General features: G+C 33.9%; 3 pseudogenes across 1 annotated transcript in view; 1 reads left to right on the top strand and 2 right to left on the bottom strand.

Moving 5' to 3' along the window:
* Positions 1 to 8,834, top strand: part of LOC148940650 (aldehyde dehydrogenase, cytosolic 2 pseudogene) — a 10,735-nt pseudogene extending 1,901 nt beyond the window's left edge. Inside the window, exons 2-3 of the transcript XR_016143356.1 lie at positions 4,391 to 4,565; positions 8,673 to 8,834. The product of XR_016143356.1 is annotated as an aldehyde dehydrogenase, cytosolic 2 pseudogene (transcript). The remainder of the gene's footprint in view (positions 1 to 4,390; positions 4,566 to 8,672) is intronic.
* Positions 8,835 to 16,583: 7,749 nt separating this feature from the next.
* Positions 16,584 to 21,706, bottom strand: LOC148940651 (lactosylceramide 4-alpha-galactosyltransferase-like; annotated as a pseudogene).
* Positions 21,373 to 22,872, bottom strand: LOC148940652 (lactosylceramide 4-alpha-galactosyltransferase-like; annotated as a pseudogene).
* Between the last annotated feature and the right edge of the window lie 4,672 nt (positions 22,873 to 27,544).

A 27,544-nucleotide genomic window follows, 5' to 3' on the forward strand; every position in this document is an offset into this window, starting at 1 on the left:
GGGGAATGTTTGATTCTGGATGTGTTCGAAAAGGCTAAGGGTATTAAGGAGAAGCTTCACAGAATGTTAAGGGGGATGCTGTACTAAATCAAAAGACACCGTGTACATCAAGGCCAGCAATAGGGGGAATCTGCAATATCTTTGGAAAAGCTAAGGGTATTAATTAAAAAATTTCAGGTCGCTTGTTTCTACCACTACTACTATTGGAGCGGCAAATGTGATTGGTTGCGACTGCGACTGCATGCAACTGTGACTACATCTACTTGTTACTACTTTTAGGGGATGTTGAATAAAATCAAAACACACTATGTGTTTGCAAAACAATATGATTGTCGAAAGGGCGCATTAACAATATCTCAGGAACGACTGAGGGCATTAAATTGAACCTTTCAGGACATACTGAACAGTGTTTGGAAGGCAAAGGGCCCTTCTTGTCATTTTTAGACCCCACCCCCTAAATACTAATCATGATTATGAAATAGCTAATTTGTTCAAATTAGTCAAAAGGTCTAATAACTAAGCCTATAGGGATGTCATGTGCCCCACAGCCCTGGAGAAAGAACTGTGAATTATGTCATGTGCCAATTATTTACAAACAGAATTTATCATTAGGAAAGAAGGGGAATGTTTGATTCTGGATGTGTTCGAAAAGGCTAAGGGTATTAAGGTGAAACTTCAAGGGATGCTAAAGTAAATCAAGACACTATGTGCATACTGGTTATCGAAAAGGTATTTCTGCAATATCTTAGGAGCAACTAAGGCTATTAACTTTACTTTTTCAAGACCATTGTTGCTACTACTACTGTGACTACAACGTCAACTTTTTGTAACTGCGACTATGACTACTTGGGACTACTTGCAAGTTTGACTACTTCCAACTTTTAACACGTGCACTTGAGACCGAGACTGCGACCGCTTGTGGCTACGATTACTTGAAAGATCTAAAACTGAACTGGCCAGCCATGACAAAACAAAGAGAGAAAAAGAGTCTCAAGTTGAAGGAAACAAACGGGACTACGTCCAGTAGAAGGAAAAGACTAAGTAATACAACGTGGATATTTCACCTGAATAAAACAAGGCGTTTTCAACGCTAGGAACAAACATAAAATCTAAAATAATCTAAAACCTAAAATCAAATAAAATCTAAAGCTAAGAAATAAAAAGAGAAATTAATGTACAATATATAACCAATAGCTAATGAGGGTGATAAGGTTTTACAAAATTACCAGGGGACTAGTTTAAATATAAGACCAAGGAGAATTGCAGCACCACAAGCAAACAAAATGATCATTTCGCAACAGAATAATTTATTTCATATTCATTTTATTTTAGCCAGTCGCCTCAGTGTTCCGATTGAAGTAACTCTATTTAGCTTCTGTGGAGCTCAATCACTGTAGCATCAATTGTATATATATTTTTTTTTTTTTTTACATATTGGTTTTAGATTTTATTTAGTTTTAGATTTTATCGTTGTTCTCAGCGTTGAACACGCCTTGTTTTATACTGGCGAAATATCCGAGTCGTTTGTCTTTTCCTTTTACTGGGCGTAGCCCCGTTTGTTTCCTTCATCTTGAGATTTTTTTTTTCTCTTTTTGTTTTACGATTACTTGTGACTTCAGCTGTGACTATTTGTATCTGCTAATGCGACTATTTGTGACAACTACTCTGACTCCAAATATTAGCGAATTTGACTACTTTTGACTATGACTAAGGCATTTTCTCTCTTTGCTTTTGCGATTACTTGTGACTTCAGCTGTGACTATTTGTATCTGCTAATGTGACTAGTTGTGACTTTGAATATTTGTGACAACTACTTGTGACCGCGAATACTAGCGAAAGGGACGATCAGAAATTACTATTTACTTTTCTTTGAAAAACTTCTTTTTCAGGAAGTTATTTGAAAAAATTAATTACTGTTCTTTTTTTACTGTCAAGGTTTTATCCTGGCTGATATTATGATTTTTTACGCAATTTTTCAGGTTTTCTTAAGAATTAATAATGTGACCAGTGGCTGTGTTTAGTTAATATACATGAAAAAACCCTGGAAGAATTTTCAAAAATTACATATAAATGAAAATGGAACAAGATGATAAATTTAGGCTAGTGGTTAGTAGTCGCAAGGAATAGTAGTAGTCAAAAGTAGTAGCAATAGTCGCAAGTAGTATTAGTAGTCACTAAGTAGTAGTAGTAGTCTTAAGAAGTAGTAGCAGCTGCAAATGGTAGTAGTATTCGTAAGGAGCATTAGTAGTCATCAAAAGTAGTAGTGGTTACAAGTTGTAGCAGTAGTCGAATGTAGCAGTAGTACTCACGAGTAGTAATAGTAGTAGTAGCCGCAATAGTAGTTGTAGCTGTATGTAGTAGTAGCTGTCGCAAGTAGTAGTAAACCGCACATATAAACATTGAGCAACTTGTATTACTTACAGCCCTTGCCTCAGGATCCTTAGGGGTAATGTACTCCCTGGAGGCATAGTTATTTGACCTTCTATCATTTTGAACAAAATGGGCTCTCACAAATTAGATTAGAGGTATTTTCGGGAAGAGCAGCTAAAAAGGGCGCGGGAAGGGTGATGGATGCCTTCCGATCACTTTTGACTGTCAAAAAGAGCACTAGAACTTCAAATTTTTAATAAAATGAGCCTCCTCCGAAATTTCTACGACTACCCTATCCAAATGATGTGGCTATCTGAAAAAAAAATATAATGCATTGAAGGCTTGTGGCTCTTTCTAATAGGTAATAATATAGTGTTGCCCCTGAAAAGGGTTTAATTAAAGCTTTTGTAAAATTAGTATGTTCTTTCCTTTTTCAAAAACCATGTTCCTAATCTTCTGTTATTTTTTTTTTATCTCTGTTTTCAAAACCTCAATTTTTTGAAAATTAAAACCAGAAGACTTGTAAGGAGATATTACAAATCGACCATTACTGGAGAGCGACTCGAACTCCAATCCTCGTCTCCGGGAGAGAGTCCATAGGTGCTGTATTGTAGTAACTGTTAATAATTGACGTATTGTTAAGTTTGACGTTATTATCTGGGCATGACCCAAATAGTCCTAGGGCCAAGTGTCATCGACTATAGATTTTATTCATTTTAATTTCTTGCTGTGTGTCAAGGTGGGTGTTGCCTCTTCTCAGTTTGCAAACTTACATCATTAAGTCCTAGGGCTAACGGGCCCTCGTGTAAAACATGAGTGTAACTAGGGGCAAGTACCCGTCAAAATGGACCAAAAAGAACAAAGTTGTCAATCTCGGATTAAACATTAGGTTCCATTAAGATTGTGGCCAGTGTTTATTAATATTATACATTTTTCTGTCACTACAATCAGAGGAATTAAGGAGTATTTGTGTTTGTGATTTTATTAATTTATACAACTGAAAACATATTTCTTGTTGAATTGTATAAGGGATATAGCCCAAAACCAAGTGAGGGGATGTTAACTCTATGAAGTTGAGAAAACTGCCGCAAAAACAACATTGTTAGAAGTATAAGATATTACTGAAAGAAATAGGTAAGTGAGCGTGGCCAAAGGCCCGAGAGTCGCTTGAGCGATAGATCTAAGTCGTCATAATGACTTAGCATGTCATTATGATTTGTTTATTTGATATGATGTTGTGACTTTATGATCTGATTTTGTGACATTATGATATGATTTATGACTATGTCGTCATGATGACAAGTATGAAAGAGCGGAAGGTCCGAGCGAAACAAATATATATTTTCAAGGATTCAACTTCGAGTAAGTTGAGTGGGGAGATTAAAAGCAGGCCAAATGGGTTTTTCACTAGCCAATGATTTAGCTAATTTAACTGACTTTACTAGCTAACTTTTTACCTTGTTATACAAGGTCTTTCGTTTTCATTTTTTTTTTTTTTTTTTACTTATTGCTTTGCTCATTTTCTTACAACCGCTTGGATTGCTCAAATACTCAAACAGTTTTCAAAAAAGGAGCGTTTTCCTGTTTCAAAACGACCTTACTTTCGTCACTTTTTTTAAATATCACTTTATCTTCTTGTTCTTCATGAAACAGTTTTTGTTCATGGTTTCATATCTTCATTCCTAATAGCTTCGGGTTTTTTGGGTTAGGCGTCTTCTATATACTAATTTCTACTCGGTTTGATTTTTATTTCTTATAAAATTATATAGATTCCTGAAAATTTTATTAATGAACAAAGAAAGCCATTTATCTACACGTACTTTGTCAATTCATATTTTGTAACTCACTTTTTAAAATTATCTGGTTGTTTCAACGTCTCCCTTAATTTTAAGCTTGATATCCTCGTCTATCTTTAAATGTTTGATTATCAATTTTGCAAATAACTATAAAACACTAATTAAAAACTAAGTTGTTTTTTTTATACAGCACAGTTACATGCTAAAGACTCGTATATTTGAAGGTGAACGAGGCTCAGTTTAAACGTGTCTTGGGATACATTGAGTCTGGAGTAAAAGAAGGAGCAAAATTGCAATGTGGTGGTAAACAGTGGGGAGACAAAGGTTAACAGTGGGGAGACTATTCAGCCCACTGTGTTTTCGGACGTTAAAGATGACATGAAGATTGCCAAAGAAGAGGTAAATGTTAATTTGTGCAATATCTTGAATTTGTACATAGAGTAAAGCCTTTTCTCCTCTTCCCTCTTTTCAAGAGGAATTTTTCCCTCTTTTTATTTCTTACTGTTTGAAGATTATGTACCAACGAAAACCTGCCGCGGCGATGTTTGAATCAAATCATGCTTGAATCAGAATCAGGAGCCAATCATAAAATTGCGAAAAATATTTGATTTCGAATAATTGAGTGTCTAAAATTAAAGGTTATCATGGTTGCTGCAGCAGCTCCAACTTGTTAATCAGCAAACCATGACCCATAGCTTCCGAGCTTAAAAAATTGGTCTAAAGATACTGTATTGTGACAAATATTTTCCCCGTTAAAAATGAAAACTAATGGATCATTTCTGTTCTCCTTGTCACACAATTTATTGATTTATTTTGACAGGTAATAAAATAGTAGAAGTTGTATTAGTTACTTGCAAATACTACCCCTTGAGACGGTTGCCGTAAATGGTTGAATGGATTAACAAGAATAAAGAAAAAAAGTTTAATTGTCAAACAGTTCGTGGTAACGAACTGTAAGTAAGGAGCGACCCGGCTCAATGGTAACCGAAACTCTAGAAAACGGGTTTTTGATACCAATAGATATATCAAAAGAATCAGATTTCAATGCTAATTTCAAATATATAATTTTCATCAAGTTTAGTGCTACCCATCAAAAGTTACGCGCCTGAGAAAATTTGGCTGATTTTCAAAAAAGGGGGAAAGACCCCTAAAAGTTATAGAACCTTAATGAAAATCACACCATCATATTCAGCGTATCAGAGAACCCTACTGTAGAGGTTTCAAGCTCCTATCTACAAAAATGTGGATTTTTGCATTTTTTGCCAGAAGAAAGATCACGGATGCGTGTTTATTTGTTTTTTTGTTTGTTTTTTTTTTCTTTTCCCCAGGGATGATCGTATCGACCCAGTGGTCCTAGAATATCGTGGGAGGGCTCATTGGAACGGAAATTAAAAGTTCTAGTGCCCTTTTTAAGTGACCAAAAAAATTGGAGGGCAACTAGGCCCCTCCCACGCTTATTTTTTTACCAAAGTCACCCGATCAAAATTTTGAGATAGCCATTTTGTTCAGCATGGTCGAAAATATGATAAATATGTCTTTTGGGATGACTTAATCCCCCGAAGTACCCAGAGGGAGGGCTAAAAGATATGAACTTTACCCAATGTTAACATATAGTATTGGTTATTCGGAAGTATACAGAAGTTTTCAGGAGGTTTTTTTCTGCTAGTGGGAGGGAAGGGTGGGTCGGGGGTTATGTTGGAGGATCTGTTCATGAAGGAAGTGGTCCTGGGGGCCGGGAACGCGCCATGCAGGGCGCGCCCGCCGGGCCCGCCGGTGTGAGGGGTGCGTGCGACCGATACCCCCATGGGCCGGCCGGAGTGGGCCTGGCGGGGGGGCGCGAGGAGGGAGGGACTCTGGAGAATGTTTACATGGATGATGTTTCTGTGGGGTCAGGGACATTGCTATGAAGGGGGCGCCGGATTTCCAAGCATTATTTAAAAAACGATCAGAAATTAAATAAAAAAAAAACAAGTTTTTTCAACTGAAATGTTAGAAGGAATATTAGAACTTAAAACGAACAGAAATTATAACGTATGCGAGGTGGCTATCCTCCAAGTCAAAACATCGCTCTTTACGCTACAGTTTTTTTTTGTGCTTTCAAAAGAGCTATCTATTCTAATTAAACGGCCTTTGTGATTCAGGGGTTTGTGAATCAAATTTTTTTTTAACTTTTAACGTAAAGAGCGTGGTATTGACTAAGGGCAGAACCCCTCATATACGTAATAACATATACGTAATAAAAAAAACAATAAAAAAACAAGCGATACGGCTCAATAGTAATCGAAACTTTTAAAAACGGAATTTTGCCCCTACAAGAGAAAGAATTTTAATGAAAATCACACCGGCAGATTCAGCGTATCAGAAAACCCTCTTAAATAGGTTAAAGCTCATATCTGCAAAAATCTGCAACTTTGTATTTTTTGACAGAAGAAAAATATACGAATATAAAATTTAGTTACGTGAGTCAATTTGTAAAGACATCCATTTAGGAAAAGAAAATTAAAAATTTTATGCAAATAAAAGCTGCATTAACTAAAAAACGATCAGAAATTAAATAAAAAAAACAAGTTTTTTAAACTGAAAGTAAGGAGCGACATTAAAACTTAAAACGAACAGAAATTATTCCGTATATGAAAGGGGCTGTCCCCTCCTCAACGCCTCGCTCTTTACGCTAAAGTTTGACTCTGTCTCACAACTTTATTTTTTAAAACAATAAAAAACTTTAGCGTAAAGAGCGAGGCGTTGAGGAGGGGACAGCCCTTTCATATACGGAATAATTTCTGTTCGTTTTAAGTTTTAATGTCGCTCCTTACTTTCAGTTTAAAAAACTTGTTTTTTTTATTTAATTTCAAACAAGAACGACAGGCAAGTAAAGGTTTGACATATGTGACAATTTTGGCCATAATTTTATCATGGTAATTAATGACATTTTATATAGCGGGATTTTGACTCCAGCATAAGCCCAAGTGGATCATTGTGCATTCGCTAGTGTCATGGCTGATACAGCTCGTGTAAACCTATGAATTTTGCTGCCAGTCTGAGAGGACATGATGTAGCGTCAATGATAGGACAGTTTAGTTTGTTACTGTATAAGAAACTCACATTGTTATACAGTAGGGCTCTTAATAATATCGCAAATATTGATAAAGGCTTTTGGGAAGCTGCAAAAAAGTACCAGCTGGTGATAGTTGTGGCTGCAAAAAAGATATTGCTGCAAAACGGCTGCCTGATGTGGCTGCAAAAAAAGTACCAGCCGGTGATAGTTTACTCTATCCAACTCAAATTCTATTAGAGTGAATCCTCGTATCTAGTAGATAATTTCATAGAGCGCACTGCCTTCCTTTTGCTACTAAAAGAGAATGAAAACATAGAAAAATGGGTGACAGCGGAAAAAAAACTTTTTTTGCTAATAATAATAAAAGTCTGAATATTTAGGTGTTGGTGTTATGTCCTGAAAAGCACAAACGATGTGCAGAAATAAAAGAAAATACATCCTGTTAACTTCCAGTTGGATAATCTATCTTTATATCACAATTCACAAGGTAGCATAGCAGGTCATTGATCTGATTATTAAAAGGTTGTCAGAAATTATCTATCAGACAACCTGCTTTGTTGCCTTTTGAATAGTAAAATAAAGTAGGAACATCCTACTAGACGTTAATAAGTTTTTCATTATCAAGCAGACAACCTGCTTAGTCCTGACGTTAACAAGATATCCCATTATCAGACACACAACGTGCTTAGTCCTGCTTTGTTGCCTCGTGCGTTGATATAAAGCCGGATTAACTACTAGACACTAACAAGATATCCCATTATCAGGCCACTTATTGCCTTGTGAAATAAAATGGAATGTTCTTACTGGACGTTAATAAGATCCGAGTTTTTCATTTGTTTTTTACATCGTTTTTTTTTTTTTATAAATATTACCGGAAATGAAACTTGAAATTTCGGAATTTTATTGTTTCTTATTCTTCCATTGTCATATTGAAAAATCATACTTGTTTTATAAATTTTCATCTCATTTTAATCATGTCTAGTCGATACAAATTCTAGTGTTTTATTGCCATTAGGGGGTCTAAGCAAAGCAAAAGCTCATATGCCCAAGTAACCAAAATGAGCCACAAACTAAATGTGATTATCCATCTTACTTACAGTAGCTATTGTTTTTATCAGGATTTAGTGGGTAACATTACCGGATCCAATTACGTTTTTTCCATATGCCCTCTTATGGCAGGTATGGTAGTGATTAAAATTAACTACCAAATTTGTGTATCAATATTCTTTTTGCGTCTTATTTTGCACCATTATTTTTGGAGAGTGGAGGAGGAACTTGCGCAGTTGTGTTGGCCTTAGGTGGCTTGATGCTGAAACGAGTTACGAGTAGTAGTTGCTTTTTTTTACTCTTTGGACATATCAAAAAAGAACATTAAAAATTTTTTAGGAATTTTTTTTTATCTTCATGAACAAATCCTGCTTTATCTAATTTCTAGAAACGATTTCTTTTAGATATTTGGCCCAGTACAGCAAATCCTAAAATTCTCATCAGCAGAAGAATTAATTGAAAGAGCCAATAGAACTAACTATGGCCTGGCTTTCGGGATTCTAACTAAGAATATTGACACTGCCCTCATGTTTGCTCAAGCTATCCAGGCTGGATCAGTATGGTAAGTTATCCGAATTTTTCCATTTTATATTTTTCAATGCACATTTTCTTTGACAGTTTTAACAATCAACCGTTTATTTTTCATTTAAGACACCAAAAGGTGCAGGACACAAGCTGAGAATTCTCCATGGTAGGCATACTGTAGATAGCATTTTGAATATATAGCTTGAGTACAGGAAATGTGAAAATTGAGGACGGAGAATAGTTCTATCTTAATATCAAAGAAGATGCATATACGTCTAACTGGGGCTCTAATATATATTGGGAAACACACACTTTTATTTGTTTATTTGGGGTACACTTTACGGTGCCAGAAATACCGAATACTCTGTAACTATGTTGCCTTTTAACCGATGGAATATAAATCTATTATAATCTTATAGTTTTATAAATCTATTGAACTGTCGATTGAACGACTCGACGGGTAATTTTGATGGGATATATCACTCAGGGAATCGACTCCACGTGGATATGTAGGGGTCAAGTGTAGGTTTTTTTTTTAATTCAGCTGTTTAAGCTGAACCTTCTTCTATTAAATGAAAGGAAATGCCAGTATATGCTATTTTGACGAGTTGGTTCAGTCAATTCTGATGTTTTTTCTCTTAATTTAAATAATGTGGAACTGAAACGGGTACAACAGTTTAGATAGCTTGGGATAATTATTGATGAAAATTTGTCGTTCCATGAACAGGTTAAAAGTCTATCGGTAAAAGTTTCTAGGAATGTTGGGATTATGTGCCGTCTCCGCCATGTTTTTGTGGTTAATATACTTAAATGAATTTACTTTTCTCTGGTCCACCCTTTTTTTTCTATATTGTGATTCAGTGTGGGCTTCAACTTTTCCTTCAGTTTATAAACCCCTTCAAATTTTACAAAATAAAGTGATAAGGATACTTTTTCAGATTGATAATAGGTCTTCTTTTACTCATCTTTTTGGATCAGCTTGAATTTTTTCTTTACATCAACTTCATTTCATTGCAATATCCCAGATATGTCACAATCACGTTTTAGCATCATATTTATATATGTCACAATCAGTTAGCATCATATTTCCATGGAATTTTCCCTCTTAACTCGCAATGTCATTCATATCCGACATCACTCAGACTCAATTTTTCACACGAGTTTAGGCGAACAACTAGAGCAGGATTTAGTTTGAAGCATATTGGTCGGAAGGTGTGGAATTCTATTCCCTTGGATATTAGAGATTGCGCTGATTACCAGCAGTTTCGCAGAATGGTGAGGAAGTTTATTTCTGAGAGTTGATTTTGTTTTATTTACCTTGTTTGTATTTGGTCAGTTGTCCAAGAGGCTTGGTTTTGTTTTTTTGTTTTTTTTTTGTTTGTTTTTTTATTTCTTTTTTTCGTTTTTATTTAAATTGCTACCGGTGTTTAATAATTTGTTGTAATTTTTAATGCGCTCAATTATGCCACTAGGCATGTGCGCAGGTGTATTTTGTAGCGTTATTTATATTTCATAAATAAAATATATATCTATCTATTTATCTATATATCTATCTATCTAAGTCTACCCTACCTCAGCCAAAGAAAGTAAGATATTCACAATTGTCTTGTCGCCTTGTCTGGCGACAGCAAAAGGAGAAAAGCTTTTATGATAGAGGCGAATGGTTGCAGTTATAAAAAATAGGGATTGACGCCAAATCAAGGGTGTCTTTAAATATATGGTTGGTCTCTGGTGGTGCCATAGCCTACCCTACATGAGTTGGATGTTCCAAGAAAAATGGGATGCGAAATTATTCCTTAGCGCACAAAGTTCATGAACTCTTTAGATGGCTTCATTTTTAAAGTTGACGGTATGGAATCTTTGATAAGGAGATTAGCAGCCAATTTGTTTTTGCCTTATTAAGGCCTCGCGATACCGTAAAGGATCATATTGTCTCATCTATTCTAAGAAAATTCAAGCTGTAGAGCTTGGATAAGGGATGTGAAGAAAGAAAAGAAAACTAAAAGCCGACACCTTCTTTCCTGGAAATCTTAGAAACACTATTTAACTTTCCCCCTCTTGTGCTCAAGATAAGATGTTCAATTTTATTGCAACTCACATTATCAGAAAGTGTAATTTTTTGTTTTTGATTAAATGAAACAGATTTTTCTTCTAATAGTTCAGGAAAGGGTAGATCCTAAAATATTCTATAGTACCTGCTCGGAAAACGGTAAAAATTAGTTTAAAGGAATTAACACTTGCGTAATTTGACTGCTTTGGGGTTTCTCTGTGGTGCTATCTGCTTTGATTGGCAAACTCGTCAACAAAAGGGAAGTATATTTCATAGCCAGGGAAGTCCTTTTAGGCAAATTTCACAGTCAAACCAGAAATTCTCGACAACTCTCGATGATAGCTAGTCTCCTGGGAGAATTCGCTAATGGCCCCTTCGTCTTTGAAACCATCAGTCGACGTTATGGCTCACAAATGATTCTTAAGGTATCACTTGGCCTTAAAACTTACCATTCAAGCAATAACCTAGTTTTTAATCTGCAAGGGGTGTAGAAGCATCGTAGGCTACCCCTTATTAATGAAAAATGTGAAGAATAGAGCGAAGCCAAGGAGACTAACTTAGGGAACTCCAGATAGCTGCAGAAACGTAAAACCATCATGAATAACTTCCATGCGGTGATTACCCAAGTAACTTTCAACCGCAGCTTCTAGCCGACTATAAAGCTATTGGACTTGAGCATCTTTGATAAGGATCTATGCCAATCTATCGAGAGCCTATGAAGGGGTGGATGCCCTGACCTTATATTGTATCTCTGTACCAGAAGCTTGATATATGCCCAATGCAGAGCCATGAGACACTTTAAGGTTGACTGTTCCAATCAGAATCCTTGATCTTGTTGGCCTAGCACCTTTTATTATTTTAGCTCCTTGTAAAGTGTTGCAGGAAAAGTGCTGTTGTGGACTTTCTATGTAGGGAGAAGACTCTGAGGTCTAACTGAGCCTCTATTCATTGATTGCCACTTGGTTTTAGGGATAGGGACAGTTTGGTTTTCTCTTTGTCCGGAAAGACTACAGAGTGAAAGCATTCCTAGAATAAGGGTGATATAATTGTGACTATTGCAGCGCTACAGCGTATTAGCACTATGTTCGTGATGTGATTAAGTTGTAAAGTCTATTTATATCTTGGCTTTAACATTATGGAGGATTTTAGTAATAAATAACACACTTGGTCAAGAATTATATCCCTGCCATAGGAGAAGCTGGGAACCTCTTTGGTGTCTTGAACCAAAGTCTGAAAATTGAACTTTGGCTTTGTTAAGTACCTCAATCCTTTACAAGAACCCTAACCTTTTTAGATCTCATTTAAGATTTTTCAGTTACAGTAACTCCATTCTTACAGCTTCGATCAAATTTATTTTGTCTTCGATGCTCTTTGACAACAATGAATTCTATGATTTTTTTGCTTTGTTTTGATTGTCTGATTGCAATGAAGGTTAAAACAGGATTTTTTTTCTCATAAATATTGGAATCGGCTTTAATGCAATATGAATTTTGATTGAGGGCTTATGCATGAGTACTATGGCAGGCTAGTTGGTAAATAGTGCTATTTTACAAAGATACAATAGCGCAATAGTTACATTTTTATTAATTTTGTATATTTTGTTTGATTTTACGCTAAGCTTCAAAGTGCCTTATTTGGAATGAGGAGTTTTTTCGTTGCTTTAGGAAACCATGAGACTAAATCAAAAATGAGCAGAAATAAACAAAAATAATTGTTCAAACGTAAATTTTCTATAAACTTATATCTAATTATAAATTTGTTAGTGAGAAAAACTTTTTTTCAACACGAGACCATTTTTCAAATAACAGTAATGAGAAGCTAGACTAAATCAAAGATGAGCAGAAATAATAATGAATAATTGTTCAAACTTAAATTTCCTGTAAACTTATATCTAGTGATAAACTTGTTAGTGACAAAAACTTTTTTTTCCACAAGAGGCCATTTTTCAACTAAAAGTAAAGAGCTGTTAGACTAAATCAAGGACGACCAGAAATAATAACGAATAATTGTTAAATCTTAAATTTTCTGTAAACTTATATCTAGTGATAAACTTGTTAGAGAGACAAGAACTTTTTTTTCCACAAGAGGGCATTTTTCATCTAAAAGTAAAGAGCTGCTAGACTAAATCAAAGACGACCAGACATAATAACGAATAATTGTTCAAACTTAAATTTTCTGTAAACTTATGTCTAGTGATAAACTTGTTAGAGTGACAAAAACGTTTTTTTTCCACAAGAGGGCATTTTTCAACTAAAAGTAAAGAACAGCTAGACTAAATCAAGGTCGACCAGAAATAATAACGAATAATTGTTCAAACTTAAATTTTCAGTAAACTTATGTCTAGTGATAAACTTGTTATTGACAAAAACTTTTTTTTCCACAAGAGAGCATTTTTCAACTAAAAGTAAAGAGCTGTTAGACTAAATCAAGGACGACCAGAAATAATAACGAATAATTGTTCAAACTTATATTTTCTGTAAACTTATATCTAGTGATAAACTTGTTAGTGACAAAAACTTTTTTCCACAAGAGGGCATTTTTCAACTAAAAGTAAAGAGCAGCTAGACTAAATCAAGGACGACCAGAAATAATAACGAATAATTGTTCAAACTTAAACTTTCTGTAAACTTATGTCTAGTGATAAACTTGTTAGAGTGACAAAAACTTTTTTTCCACAAGAGAGCATTTTTCAACTAAAAGTAAAGAGCAGCTAGACTAAATCAAGGACTATCAGAAATAATAACGAATAATTGTTCAAACTTGAATTTTGTGTAAACTTATATCCAGTGATAAACTTGTTAGAGTGACAAAAACTTTTTTTCCACAAGAGGGCATTTTTCAACTAAAAGTAAAGAGCTGCTAGACTGAATCAAGGATAAGCAGAAATAATAACGAATAATTGTTCAAACTTAAATTTCCTTTAAGCTTATGTCCAATGATAAACTTGTTAGAGTGACAGAAACTTTTTTTTCCACAAGAGGGCATTTTTCAACTAAAAGTAAAGAACAGCTAGACTAAATCAAAGACAAGCAGAAATAATAACCAACAATTGTTCAAACTTAAATTTCTTTAAACTTATGTTTAATTATAAATGTGGTAGAGTGAGAAAAACTTTTTTTCCACAAGAAGTCATTTTCAACTGGAAGTACAGAGCAGCTAGAGTAAATAAAAATCGACCAGAAATAATCAAAAACAATTTCTCATACTTAAATTTCTTTAAAATTGTGGATAATGATAAATTTGTTAGAGTGACAGAAACTTTTTTTTCCACAAGAGGGCATTTTCAACTAAAAGTAATGAACAGCTAGACTAAATCAAAGTCGAGCAGAAATAATAACGAATAATTGTTCAAACTTAAATTTTCAGTAAACTTATATCTAGTGATAAACTTGCTAGTGACAAAAACTTTTTTTTTCCACAAGAGAGCATTTTTCAACTAAAAGTAAAGAGCCGTTAGACTAAATCAAGGACGACCAGAAATAATAACGAATAATTGTTCAAACTTAAATTTTCTGTAAACTTATATCTAGTGATAAACTTGTTAGAGTGAAAAAAACTTTTTTTCCACAAGAGGGCATTTTTCAACTAAAAGTAAAGAGCAGCTAGACTAAATCAAGGACAACCAGAAATAATAACGAATAATTGTTCAAACTTAAATTTTCTGTAAACTTATATCTAGTGATAAACTTGCTAGAGTGACAAAAACTTTCTTCCACAAGAGGGCATTTTTCAACTAAAAGTATAGAGCAGCTAGACTAAAGACATTAAATATTTAGGTGTTTGAAAACCAAGTTCAAAACTGACGATATTGTTTTACAAAATTAGATCCAACGCTTCGACATTGCTCAATAGAATTAAATGCTGGGAATTTATATCTTAGTTTTTATAAGTAGGATAGTGTTTTGTGTATAGTTTAATCTAAATAAATGCTAGACAAAAAATGGGTTTATATACACTTAATTTACAGAACAGGGTATTTCTAGCAAAAAATATAGTTAATTCTAATTAATGGTATGCAAAATGGGTTTACAGTTATCTAATTTACAGTTCTGGCTATCTCGTAATGTCTCGTAAGGACTGCTAAAAATATTTATTTCTAGCAAAAACTATAGTTTATTCTAAAAAAATGATACCCACAAATGGGTGCGGGCTCAATCATTTCTTCCTCTTCAAAATACCAGTCTTCAGATTACACCTACTACACCGATTACACCAATTACACCTACTATACCGACTACACTTACTGCACTGATTACACCTACTACACAGACTACGCCGATTACACCTACTACACTATAGACACGTTTGCTTACCGGGCATTTTGATTTTAAATTTATAGCTGAGTTACAATTTGGGCTAGAAATTTCCCTCTAGAATATTTGAAAATGGAACTGTCTTGATCTTATGACAAAGCCTGTAATTTTCTTTCGAAATGCCTTGTTTTTAGAACAAAAGCCAACAGATATAAAAAAGTTTAAAATTTGAAAAATTTCAAATTTCACAGTCTTTGCAAAAAGTTTGGCATATTATCCAGTTTTAACAAAACTAGCATCCGATTCTGTCCAAGGATAGATACAAACTACAAAAATCTGTACTGTATATTATCTTGTGGGGATCAAAAACTTACTGAATAAATCCTTTTTGACTTTTTAGGTACAAGGTAAGCTCGTTACAAGGTAAGCTTTGTAGAGTGAAAAATATGGACTAAAACACAAATATTCCTGTCAAGACCTCCGCTTGACTGTCCTCAGTGCAAGATGATAACATTAAAATTACTAAAAAAAATCAAAGGATACTATAAAAAAAAATTCAATCCTTAAAACATAGCACAACTAAAATTTGAAGACCCTCTCTATATAACGGTGAAAAGGTAACTAAATGAAACCTTTTCAAATTTCACAACCTTTGCCAAAAGTTTGGCACATTATCCAGTCTTAACAAAACTAGCATCCGATTCTGTCCGAGGACAGATACAGATTACAAAAAACTGTACCGTATATTATCTTGTGAGGATCAAAAACTTACTGAATAAATCAGTTTTGACTTTTTAGGTACAAGGTAAGCTCTTTTCACGCCTCATATTTTTTTTTTCAGTAGCACATTGTCAGCACAGAAATTACAATTTGGATTCTACTGATGAAATGTCAACAAAGCCTCTTAAGAAAGAAACGCCCATCTACATTCAAATGTCAGTGGTTATTTTTGTAGATGCCCAAAGAACCGATTTTGGCCAAAAAAAACTGCATTCACTTTGTAGAGAAGAATTTTCACTTCACTACGAATACTTCCAGTCTCAATGCACCCAAAAGAGATTCAACCTATGTTTACACTTTTTCTACTACACCGACGACACCTACTGCACTGATTACACTGGACCATCTCTTGTGGGTGCATTGACACTGGAAGTATTCGTAGTGAAGTGAAACTTCTTCTCTACAAAGAGAATGCAGTTTTTTTTTGGCCAAAATGGGTTAAACATTACAGCCGTTACTTCACTATAACCTAGCTTCACTTCTTGGGTGTGTTCTGAATAATTAACAAATACCCAATTTTGTATTGATAAATATCTAATCTCCTTATTTGATCCAACTATAATATGGTGATCAAACATATCATACCAAAATATGGTGAAAATATAATACTTTAGTAACAAAATTATAGGAATTATGAACAGAGAATTATGGAAAGCAGCCCATGTTTATATCTTCTTTTTTTGCTGCCGTCAATTTGATCATATAGGTCATATTTTCATTGTTCTTTCGAAATTAATTTAACTTGTGTTTTTCATTGACCGGAAATATCCTCCTTTTCTTCTTCGTAGTTTTTTTTTTCATTTTGTCATGCACAGCCTGTGTGATCTTACAAATTATTGAAAACAAGATCAATAGAACAATGTCCAACATCAAGTCACGGGATAATGTTTTTGAGGGTTTTGGCTCTGGCAAATTTCGCTTAGTCTCTTGGATGAATTTTTCATTTTTTTTACTAAACTTCATTATTTATTTTACGAATGATCATCCCGTTTTCTTTGAACTTCACTTTATTTTTCAAATAATTTTTCCATGCCATATAACATTTTTTCTCTAGTAGAACTTGGGCATGGTGTGAAAAACGCTTGGACAGTATTTTTTCGCAACTTGTTCAAAAAGTTGTCTCCTACCTTTTATAATAGGAATATTGGACGTTAAGAAATTGCTAAATTCAATAGCGTAAGCAGGTTTCATCACTTCAGGCTTAAAAGTTTCTAATTCAATATCTTTTCCAAACAAATCCTTCCAGTTGCCCCAGAAAACGGGCAAGAAATACTCTTCATTTAGAAATATTACATTACAATTCAGACTGGCCTCCTCGAAATTGTTTGTCGTGAAGTTGCAAGTATTCACTACAACCTTTCTCATAGGTTCTTCACCTAAACCACTCCACAACATGGGGTTGAACTTTGTTTCATTCAAACGGTGACACAGAGCCTCGATTATTGGGTGTCCTTTGCGGAATTTAAGTATTCCGTTTGCAAAGTTTTTTTAAAACAAAAGAATTAAGATGTGCCGTGGACTTCATTAAAACAGCATCCAAGTCAATATAGAGTCCACCGAAGTTTTTTAATAGCGCAATTCTTGCCAAATCAGACACATACTCTACTTTGTGGGAGGATGTACTCTTTACTTCTTCATAGATTCGTCCTAAGTTATCATTCGTAAAGAATTTCTTTGTGTCTAAATGGACGAGCCTGACATTAGTAAGATTCTTTATCCAGTCATTCTGCTGTGCCATTTTTTCTTCTTTAACTCCAGTCATGTAAATCACAATAGGATGTGGATATTGTGCTCGAGCGGCAGCTTCAACAGAACAAGATTCTCACGGATTTAAATATCCTGCGTTGCTGCTCTCAACAAAGAAGGTCGTGTGGAAAAGGTGGTGATCGCTGATCTCATTAAGCGTATGAATTTCGATGTCAGGTTCCATAATTTGGATATGGAGAAATTTTAGCTGCAGTTCTAGCTTTCTTCCCTAATACACCTTCAGCAACTTCACAAATTATATTTCTAAAATTATTCCAACCATCTTCCACATTATCAAATTTTAAAATCTCAAGTTTATTATTCAACTGTTCCTGGAAAGTTTCTCGCAAATTCTCATCCTAGAGTCTACCAGCATCATAAATTCCCGAGAGGTAGCTACCCTTCTGATATTTCAGCTTTAAATTAACCCTTGACACTACTAGATGGTGATCTTTACTTTTAAAATCAATAACAGCACTCCTATATACCCTTGTATCTTGTATTGATCCTGCCAGTCTTCGGTTTACTACAACATAATCAATAAGGTTTGCTGTCTTACCATCACGTGAATACCATAACCTATGAGCCATTTTATGACCAAACACCGTATTGGTTATGACTAGATTAATATTCCCACAAAATTACAAAAGTTCATCTATCCTATTTCTACCGACCTGGGCTTAAAAATCTCCAAGTGCTAACATCACATTTCAAACTGGAACCCTGTCTTTGTGCTACTGTAAATGTAAGTAAAATTCATCTGAGTCACAAGCATCTTCGTCAGACGGTACAGGGCACAGCATATATTTTATTTGGGATGTCTTCAACGCATTAAGGAGAAAAATAGTCATTATTGTTTCAGTTCTTTAGGTTTTTGTCAAACCTACTTTTATATGACACATACAAAATCGTGGATAGTTCACCCGTATCAGAACTGACATTAGGCTTAGCCTAACTAGGTTTCTGATAGGAGATCACTCAAAAATTATCTTTACCATTAAAGTAAATCGACTCTTGAGGGGGAATTTAAAACCTAATTTTTATCGGATTTTCGTATGTGCAGAATGTTGACACGGGACAAGCCTCACTAGAAATGTTTCATAATCGGTACTACATTAAATTTAAGTCTGATATTTCTGCTTTGACCTATTATTTTCGTACTCTGGATTAGATTCAAGTCACCCACATCCCTGTGGCTGCTGGACTTTGGGCTGAATTAATTTCAGTATAAGTGTTCTGCTTTATTATTCCTACAGTTGGCAGATAATCTTGAGACAAAGAGAGGAAATAAACTTTATTCCTTTCTCTCAAGCCTGTTTTCACTGTTGTTTCTGGCTAGTTATATTGTATTACCATTTCTTACTGCGCTCATTTTATTTTGATTATTTGTCTGATATCTTTTACACTGGCGGCATCTCTTTTGGCTGCATTGACACTGGAAGTATTCGTAGTGAAGTGAAACTTCTTCTCTACAAAGCGAATGCAGTTTTTTTTTCGCCAAAATGGGTTCTTTGGGCATCTACGAAAAATAACCACTGGAATTTGAATGTAGATGGGCATTTCTTTCTTAGGAGGCTTTGTTGACAGTTCATCACTAGAATCCAAATTGTAATTTCTGTGCTGACAATGTGCTACTGAAAAAAAAAATATGAGGCGTGAAAAGAGCTTACCTTGTACCTAAAAAGTCAAAACTGATTTATTCAGTAAGTTTTTGATCCTCACAAGATAATATACGGTACAGTTTTTTGTAATCTGTATCTGTCCTCGGACAGAATCGGATGCTAGTTTTGTTAAGAATGGATAATATGCCAAACTTTTGGTAAAGGTTGTGAAATTTGAAATTTTTCAAATTTTCAAATTTTTGATATTTTTTGGCTTTAATTTTGAAAACAAGGCATTTCAAAAGAAAATTACAGGCTTTGTCATAAGGACAAGAAAACTCCTTTTTCAAACATTCTAGAGGGAAATTTCTAGCCCACATTTAAACTCAGCTTTAAAATTTAAAATCAAAATGGCTGGTAAGCAAACCAATATAAAAAAAAATCAGTTGTTTTGGTTTCAAAAAAAGGACATCTCCTTCTTGATACATGTTGTTTTCAACTTTGGGGCACATTTTTGTTCTAGTTCGAAATTTAAATATTATGCTGATGGTAAACAGCCTATTTTCAAACAAATCTAATGGCTTTGGTTTTGGTAAACAAGATAGCTACTTTTAAAAATATTGAAAAAGAATATTTGTAGTGCGTATCATAGGCAGCGCAAGAGTGCTAACTAAGTAAACAACGATGTTGGCACAGTGTGATATTTATTAAATTTTTTTTCCTTTAGACCAGTGCACTTCGTATCAAAGGAGTTGTCATAGAAACTACGGAAAGGGCTCATTCGATTGGAAATGGAAATGGCTATTACCCATTTTAATAATCGAAAGTAATTGGAGGGCAACTAACACCCCCTCCACGCCACCATTTCCCGAGACACATCCAGTCAAAATTTAAGATAGCCATTTTGTTCAATATAGTTGAAAAGTCTGGAGATTATATCTTCGAGGTAGACACCCCCCCCCCCACAGTCTTCAGGGTAAGGGTTGTAAATAATTTAGACCCCGGAGAAACCTATTTAAGCGCCATTTATAATGATCTAAATAATTCTGATCGTTTTTACTTAAATATTAAAAAAATCACATTTTGCAACCTAACCTAATCTGTGATGATGTTTTACCTGGAAAGCGTTTAGCTTTTAAAAATGCTGTGCATAAATTTAAAAATTTAATTCCCATTCAGTACTGTATTTTTTCATTTAGTTACCGAAAGGCCTATCTTTCCGCCTAAACATAAATTCAATAGGAAGTGGAATTTAAAACTTATTTTAAATATTTTAATTTTGCAAATTAAAGCGTCAGGCTTTAAAAATACTTTGAGCTAAAATGTTCTAATTCTCCGCAACAAAATTTCAGTCTCAATTATAAGCTTGCTGCTCAATTATATCTGAAATCCTCTAAAAAAGAATTCCAGCTTCCATTATTAAAAGACGATGATGTTTTATTTCTAATCTTACCTTTCTTATCTATAGTATCTACAGGAATAGGTTTATCAACTATAACAGGGGGTTCTTCGACCTTTATTTCAACTTCTGGAGTGCGATTCGTCGTAGATAAAAGAATATAAAGTAATTCTAGCTGCCAAAAAAAATGTTTTTTGTATTTTTTTAACCTTTGATAAACTTTTGAAATTAGTTTTAGGAAAGAAGAAAATTTTGACGTCTATTTAATTAAGGGATGTACAACTTAATTAAAAAATGATTTAATATTCTCAGAACTGATACAGGGGAACTACATCTGTGTTTGTTTATTGGTGTTTGATGTTAAATACTGTTGATTGAAGACATTTTGGGTTGGACTAAAAATACTTAAAAATACTTTAAAATACTTGCCTACAGCCTTGCTTTATTTAGAAAGACAAAAGAGCAACAAAGGATAATAAGGATGCGAGCAGCATACCTACCCCTAAGTAAACTGGATGCATTCAATCTCTACGTTGCAATAAAAAATTAATGGAAAGAAAATGCCAGCTGTAAGTGAAAAAAATGCCACACGTTGCTTTACTTCACTATAACCTAACTTCACTTCTTGGGTGTGTTCTGAATAATTAAAAAATACCCAATTTTGTATTGATAAATATCGAATCTCCTTATTTGATCAAACTATAATATGGTGATCAAACATATCATACCAAAATATGGTGAAAATATAATACTTTAGTAACAAAATTATAGGAATTATGAATAGAGAATTATGGAAAGCAGCCCATGTTTATATCTGCTTTTTTGCTGCCGTCAATTTGATCATATAGATCATATTTTCATTGTTCTTTCGAAATTAATTTAACTTGTGTTTTTCATTGACCGGAAATATCCTCCTTTTCTTCTTCGTAGTTTGTTTTCATTTTGTCATGCATAGCCTGTGTGGTCTTTCAAATTATTGAAAACAAGATCAATAGAACAATGTCCAACATAAAGTCACGGGATAATGTTTTTGAGGGTTTTGGCTCTGGCAAATTGCGCTTACTATCTTGGATGAATTTTTCATTTTTTTTTACTAAACTTCATTATTTATTTTACGAATGATCATCCTGTTTTCTTTGAACTTCACTTTATTTTTCAAATAATTTTTCCATCCCATATAACATTTTTTCTCTAGTAGAACTTGGGCATGGTGTGATAAACGCTTGGACAGTATTTTTTCGCAACTTGTTCAAAAAGTTGTCTCCTACCTTTTATAATAGGAATATTGGATGTTAAGAAATTGCTAAATTCAATAGCGTAAGCAGGTTTCATCGCTTCAGGCTTAAAAGTTCCTAATTCAATATCTTTTCCAAATAAATCCTTCCAGTTGCCCCAGAAAACGGGCAAGAAGTACTCTTCATTTAGGAACGTTACATTGCAATTCAGACTGGCCTCTTCGAAGTTATTTGTCGTGAAGTTACAAGTATCCACTACAACCTTTCTTATAAGTTCTTCACCTAAACCAATCCACGACATGGGGTTGAACTTTGTTTCATTCAAACGGTGACACAGAGCCTCTATTATTGGTTGTCCTTTGCGGAATTTAAGTATTCCGTTTGCAAAGTTTTTTAAAAGAAATGAATTAAGATGCGCCGTGGACTTCATTAAAACTGCATCCAAGTCAATATAGAGTCCAGCGAATTTTTTTAATGGCGCAATTCTTGCCAAATCAGACACATACTCTACTTTGTGGGAGGATGTACTCTTTATTTCTTCATAGACTCGTCCTTAGTTATCATTTGTAAAGAATTTCTTTGTGTCTAAATGGACGAGCCTGACATTAGTAAGATTCTTTATCCAGTCATTCTGCTGTGCCGTTTTTTCTTCTTTAACTCCAGTCATATAAATCACAATAGGATGTGGATATTGTGCTCGAGCGGCAGCTTCAACAGAGCAAAATTCTCACGGATTTAAATATCATGCGTTGCTGCTCTCAACAAAGAAGGTCGTGTTGAAATCGTGGTGATAGCTGATCTCATTAAGCGTATGAATTTCGATGTCAGGTTCCATAATTTGGATATGGAGACATTTATTCCACTTTGCTTTGACATTTGTGAACTTTACTGCCATGATTATAGTAACAAACAACAGGCATATTAAAACGATAATGCACGTTTGGACTTTCATCTTAGTCTCTTGGAAGAAAGATATCTTGAGAAATAACAAGTTCAATCATAAGTGTTTTCAATTTTTTATTGTAATTTTGACAAAACCTGAAAAAAAGAAAAATACTGAAGAGCGTATCTTATAAGAAAACAGCTTAAATACATGAAAATATTTATGGAATATTTATGCAATTTTTCTATCATATCGCATTTCCGGGTCGGTCGAAAACAGGATCAGCCGCTTTGAGGCATGTTTGAAACAGGTTTTTAATGTGGCATGGCCGCATAGAAACAAAAATGAATTCTTGTCGAAAAGGGGCATATTTAAGAGCTGACGTCACAAGACTTGTTTTGTTTCTTAAGCTAATACGAAGGTGATGACATGCCAATTCTAAACCAAAACACGACTCTATCGAAATGTGGCACGTATAGGCATCATGTCAAAAAACTGGTTTTTGTTCTGTAAGCTAATATGAAACCAATGGCAAAAGTTCATTTGCATTGAATAATTAAGGGTTTGCTGGAATTCAGTGGTAGAGTAAGTACTTTGAAATAAAGATGGCAGTGAGAGATAAACCCCTTTTTAAAAAATGGATGTCTTTTCAACTTAGGATTTATAAATACCTACTTCTAAGGTGTAGACTGTAAAAAAATAAAAGTAGACATTTCATTTGCAGAGATATTTGTTTCCTTTATGTATAAATTATATTTTTTGGAAGCAGAGTGTATAAAATATTTAGTTAAAAATTTTTGATGGCTTTTGTTCAAATAATAAATTTTGTTTATCACTGGTTTCATATCAGATGGGATTCTTGTTAAAACAGATTTAAATGGCCATGTTCACTAGAAAGGGGTGATTCTAACCCTTTAAATAGCACCCTCTGGAGCTATTGTTTTACCCTATATCCTTTCACTCTATACCTTCAACTCTGTTTCTACTTAGCCTTTTGTGTCATTCCTATCTAGTATTAATTCATATAGAAAAAAAAATGACATGAAACGTTGAATCGATAAAAACTGTATTTTAAATAATAGATTATTTATAAAATCCAGGGTTGTGTCTTCTTCCACTGTCAAATCCATAGTCACTATGAGTGTCTGTTTTGTCAGTGTCGGGTAAATTTCGAAAGGTTAAATTTTCGTTGTTTTTTTCTTCTTTCTTTTTTGTTTAGCACTGAGGACAACTTGAGGGAGGTCCTTTTAGAAATATTTGTTTGTTTCTTCTTCATCAAGGTTTGCCACTGGCTGACAAAATGCTTGCTTTCTCACCTGTTTTTATTTTATTATTATGTTGCTTCTCTGTGTGTCATATTTAATTTTCTGCTTGGTTGGTATTATAATTTATTTAAAAATAATTTTTTTCTATTTTTTTATATGAAAGGAACCAGCGATTCGGACCAACAACAACCGAAATAAAAAATAAAATTTAGTCTTCAAACTCCACGGGCCTGATGAAATTCACCTGATTTTTGACAAAGGAGGAAACAGCATCAAAATGTAAAGCACGTTAATATTCAGCATATTACAGAGCCTAGGTGTAGAACTTTTTAACTTCTAGTAGACATTTTATTTTCAAACATATTTGTTTCCTTTACGTATAAATTATATCTTTTGGAAGGAGATTGTATACAACATTTAGTTCAAAATTTTTGATGGTTTTCATTCAAATAAGGAATTTTTTTTATCACTGGTTTCATATCAAGTTTAGCACTGAGGATAGCATGAGGGAGGTCCTTGTAGAAATATTTGCTTGTTTCTTCGTCATCATGGTTTGCCACTGGCTGACAAAATCCTTGTTTTCTCGCCTGTTTTGATTTTATTTTTTATTTTATTATTTTCTGATTAGAGAGCCTAAGTGTAGAAGTTTTTAGCTCCTATTTTCTATCTAAAATCTTGAATTTTGTACTTTTTAATAGAAAAGATACGGGTTTATATTTTTTGTTCCCCATGCCCAATTGTAACAAACCAAACCTAGAAGATTAGAAAAGGGCTTAATTGATCGTGAATCACAAATATTACTGACCTATGAGAATAACCGAAGATTGGAGGGTCGCTAGCAATTGTTCCACGCCCATTTTTACCCATATAATGACATATCGAAATTTGGCATAATTAATTTGATTTAAACAGTAGAAAGGTCTAATAATTTATTTTTGTGGAGGAAATGATCCCGTATAGTCCAAGAAGAAGGAACTACAAGTTACGCAGTTTGCCCACCGTTCGCATATAGTATTTCTCATTGCAGAATAGGAAAAAAATTATAATGGGAAGTGTTATTTTTTGTGGGAAGGGGGTCCTTGAGTGGTATAAAGCCCTTCCGGGGGAATAATGTTTCATGGAAAAATTTAGAAATATTTCTGAGACAAATTTTACACAGAAAGCAGGAAAGCATTTCTTGTCAAAATTTGAAAAACAATAAGAAATTACAGTTATAAAACCAAGATCTAAGCTTAAGAGAAACAAGAGCCATTTTAAGTATGAGTGGAGCGGCTCCTTTCTCAACCCTTGCTCTTTAAGCTAGTCATAGATAATTTCGGAGACCACACTGCCTTTCCATGACGATAAACAAAATTTCAAATATTGATAAAATAATTTTAATATACAGTGACAATAGAATTTCACAAAAATACCAGATATATCTTAAAAAAATACACTGAAATACGTAATTATTAAAACTCAAATATAAAAAAACAAAACAAAAGTTTTTATACTAAACCACATAGTAAGAATTCTGAAAAAATTGAAAAAGGATAGTTCAATTATCATTAAAAAAGCAGATATGAGTAACACTTTCGTTGTGATGAATACTGAGGACTACGATTCAAAATTAAGAAGTTTACTAGAGGATGAAAAAACATACAAGAAGCTATTGTATAATTCAACAGACTCTTTTACAAATAAGTTTAAGAAGGAATTGAAGTGCTTAAAGGATGAAGGAAAAATTACACCTCAACTCTATTACAAATGCCTGCCACGCAGTTCCTTGTGCCCTAAATTATATCGACTTCCCAAAAGTCATAAGCCTAACCTACCATTACGACCCATTGTGTCAAGTACTAGGTCACCTACAAGTGTTTTGAGCAAATGGTTAGCGTCAATCTGTAAACCACTTCTGTCTACACAAATTTCATATATTAAGAATTCTTCGAATTTGGTTTAAAAACTGAAAAAAGTAGAAATTTCTTCGAATTCTTTGCTTTCAAGCTTCGACATTGTATCAATGTACACGAATATTGATGTAAAAGTAGCCGAAACTCTTCTAGAAGGAAGCCTATTAAGAAATTTTGATTTGATTAGTGGCAAAACAGATTTGGAAGTTTCTGTAATTATGCATTTAGTAAGGTTGTGCAATAAGTTCTCTTATTTTTTTCAATTTAGAGGGGAGTATTTTGAACCAATAAATGGTTTACCTATGGGGGCCCCTTTATCCCCTTTATTAGCTAATATTTTTGTGGAGAATATTGAAACAATTGCGTTAGATTCATATTTTTTTAAACATATTTTCTGGGGCTGGGATATGGATGACATTATTCCAGTATGGATTTAAGGGGAGGAGAAATTAAAGGGATTTTTGGAACATATTAATTGTTTGGGAGGGAGTTTAAAGTTTAACGTTGAATTGAAAGAGAATAGGAAACTTCCTATCCTAGATGTTCTTCTTTTGAAAAATCAAAATAGTCTGAATTTTGAAATCTACGGAAAACCTACAAATAACAATAGATTTTTGTCTTATAGTTACGGTCACGCTCGCCAAGTAAAAATTGGCTTGATAATTTCTTTAACTGATCGGATCTTTAGTATTTGCTCTACAAAATTTCTTGAGTAGGAGTTGTCTTCTCTAAGGAAAATACTAATGAGTAACATCTATCCAGAATGGTTAATTAACCCGATTTTTTCGAAAAGAAGAAAAAGGTTTTTAGAGATTTCTACGGAAGTCTTGGAGACAACTCGGGACAAGGATGTTTTTTGTTCCTTACCGTATGACTCAAAATAATTTTACAAAGCAATGGTTTAAGGGAAGCTTTAAAGATTAATAATACTTTGGGTAGTTTTCTAAATTCTGGGAAGGATCTAATTTTATTGGGGCAACAAAGTGGGGTTTATCAGATCCCATGTACTTGTGGAAGCTCATATGTGGGATGAACTAACCAGTTTGGAAAGGAGATTATTACAACACAACCATTCTATTTCTACGGCTTTAAAGCAAGTTTCCAAGTCTGAAGATTTCACTTCAGCCCTTTCTGAACGTATTTTACATTTTCAAGACCATTTTATTTTGTTCGAGAACGTTTCTTTGATTTCTACGGATCGGGGTTTAAAGCAAAATTTTCGTGAAATTCTTGAAATAAAAAAAATCCTATTCAAGAATATTGCTTTGAATCGGGATACAGGTGAATATGGGCTGGACTCTATCTATGATAATATATTAAAATCTGACAGAGTAAAGTTCAATTCACCCAATGTTGTTGACCTTTGCGCAAAAGTTGTATCATTGACTGCTAAAGAACAGATCCCAAGAAGGTCAAGGAGAATAGTTTCCGCCTTTGCTTTGAAAAGGATTAGAGATTCAATCAATATGTAGTGTGATTTGATTTAGTATAAGAACTTTTGTTTTATTTTAGTTTTACTACTGATGACGGTCACTGTATATGTGACCGAAATATCTAGTATTTTTGTGAATTTCTATCATCACTGTCTATTAAAAGGATTTTATCCCTATTTGAACTTTTATTTATCGTTTAAGCTAGTCAGTTTTC

This window comes from Artemia sp. Qi Xiang Cuo, chromosome 19 (genome assembly GCF_049724085.1).
Source record: "Artemia sp. Qi Xiang Cuo chromosome 19, ASM4972408v1, whole genome shotgun sequence".
NCBI lineage: Eukaryota > Metazoa > Arthropoda > Branchiopoda > Anostraca > Artemiidae > Artemia > Artemia sp. Qi Xiang Cuo.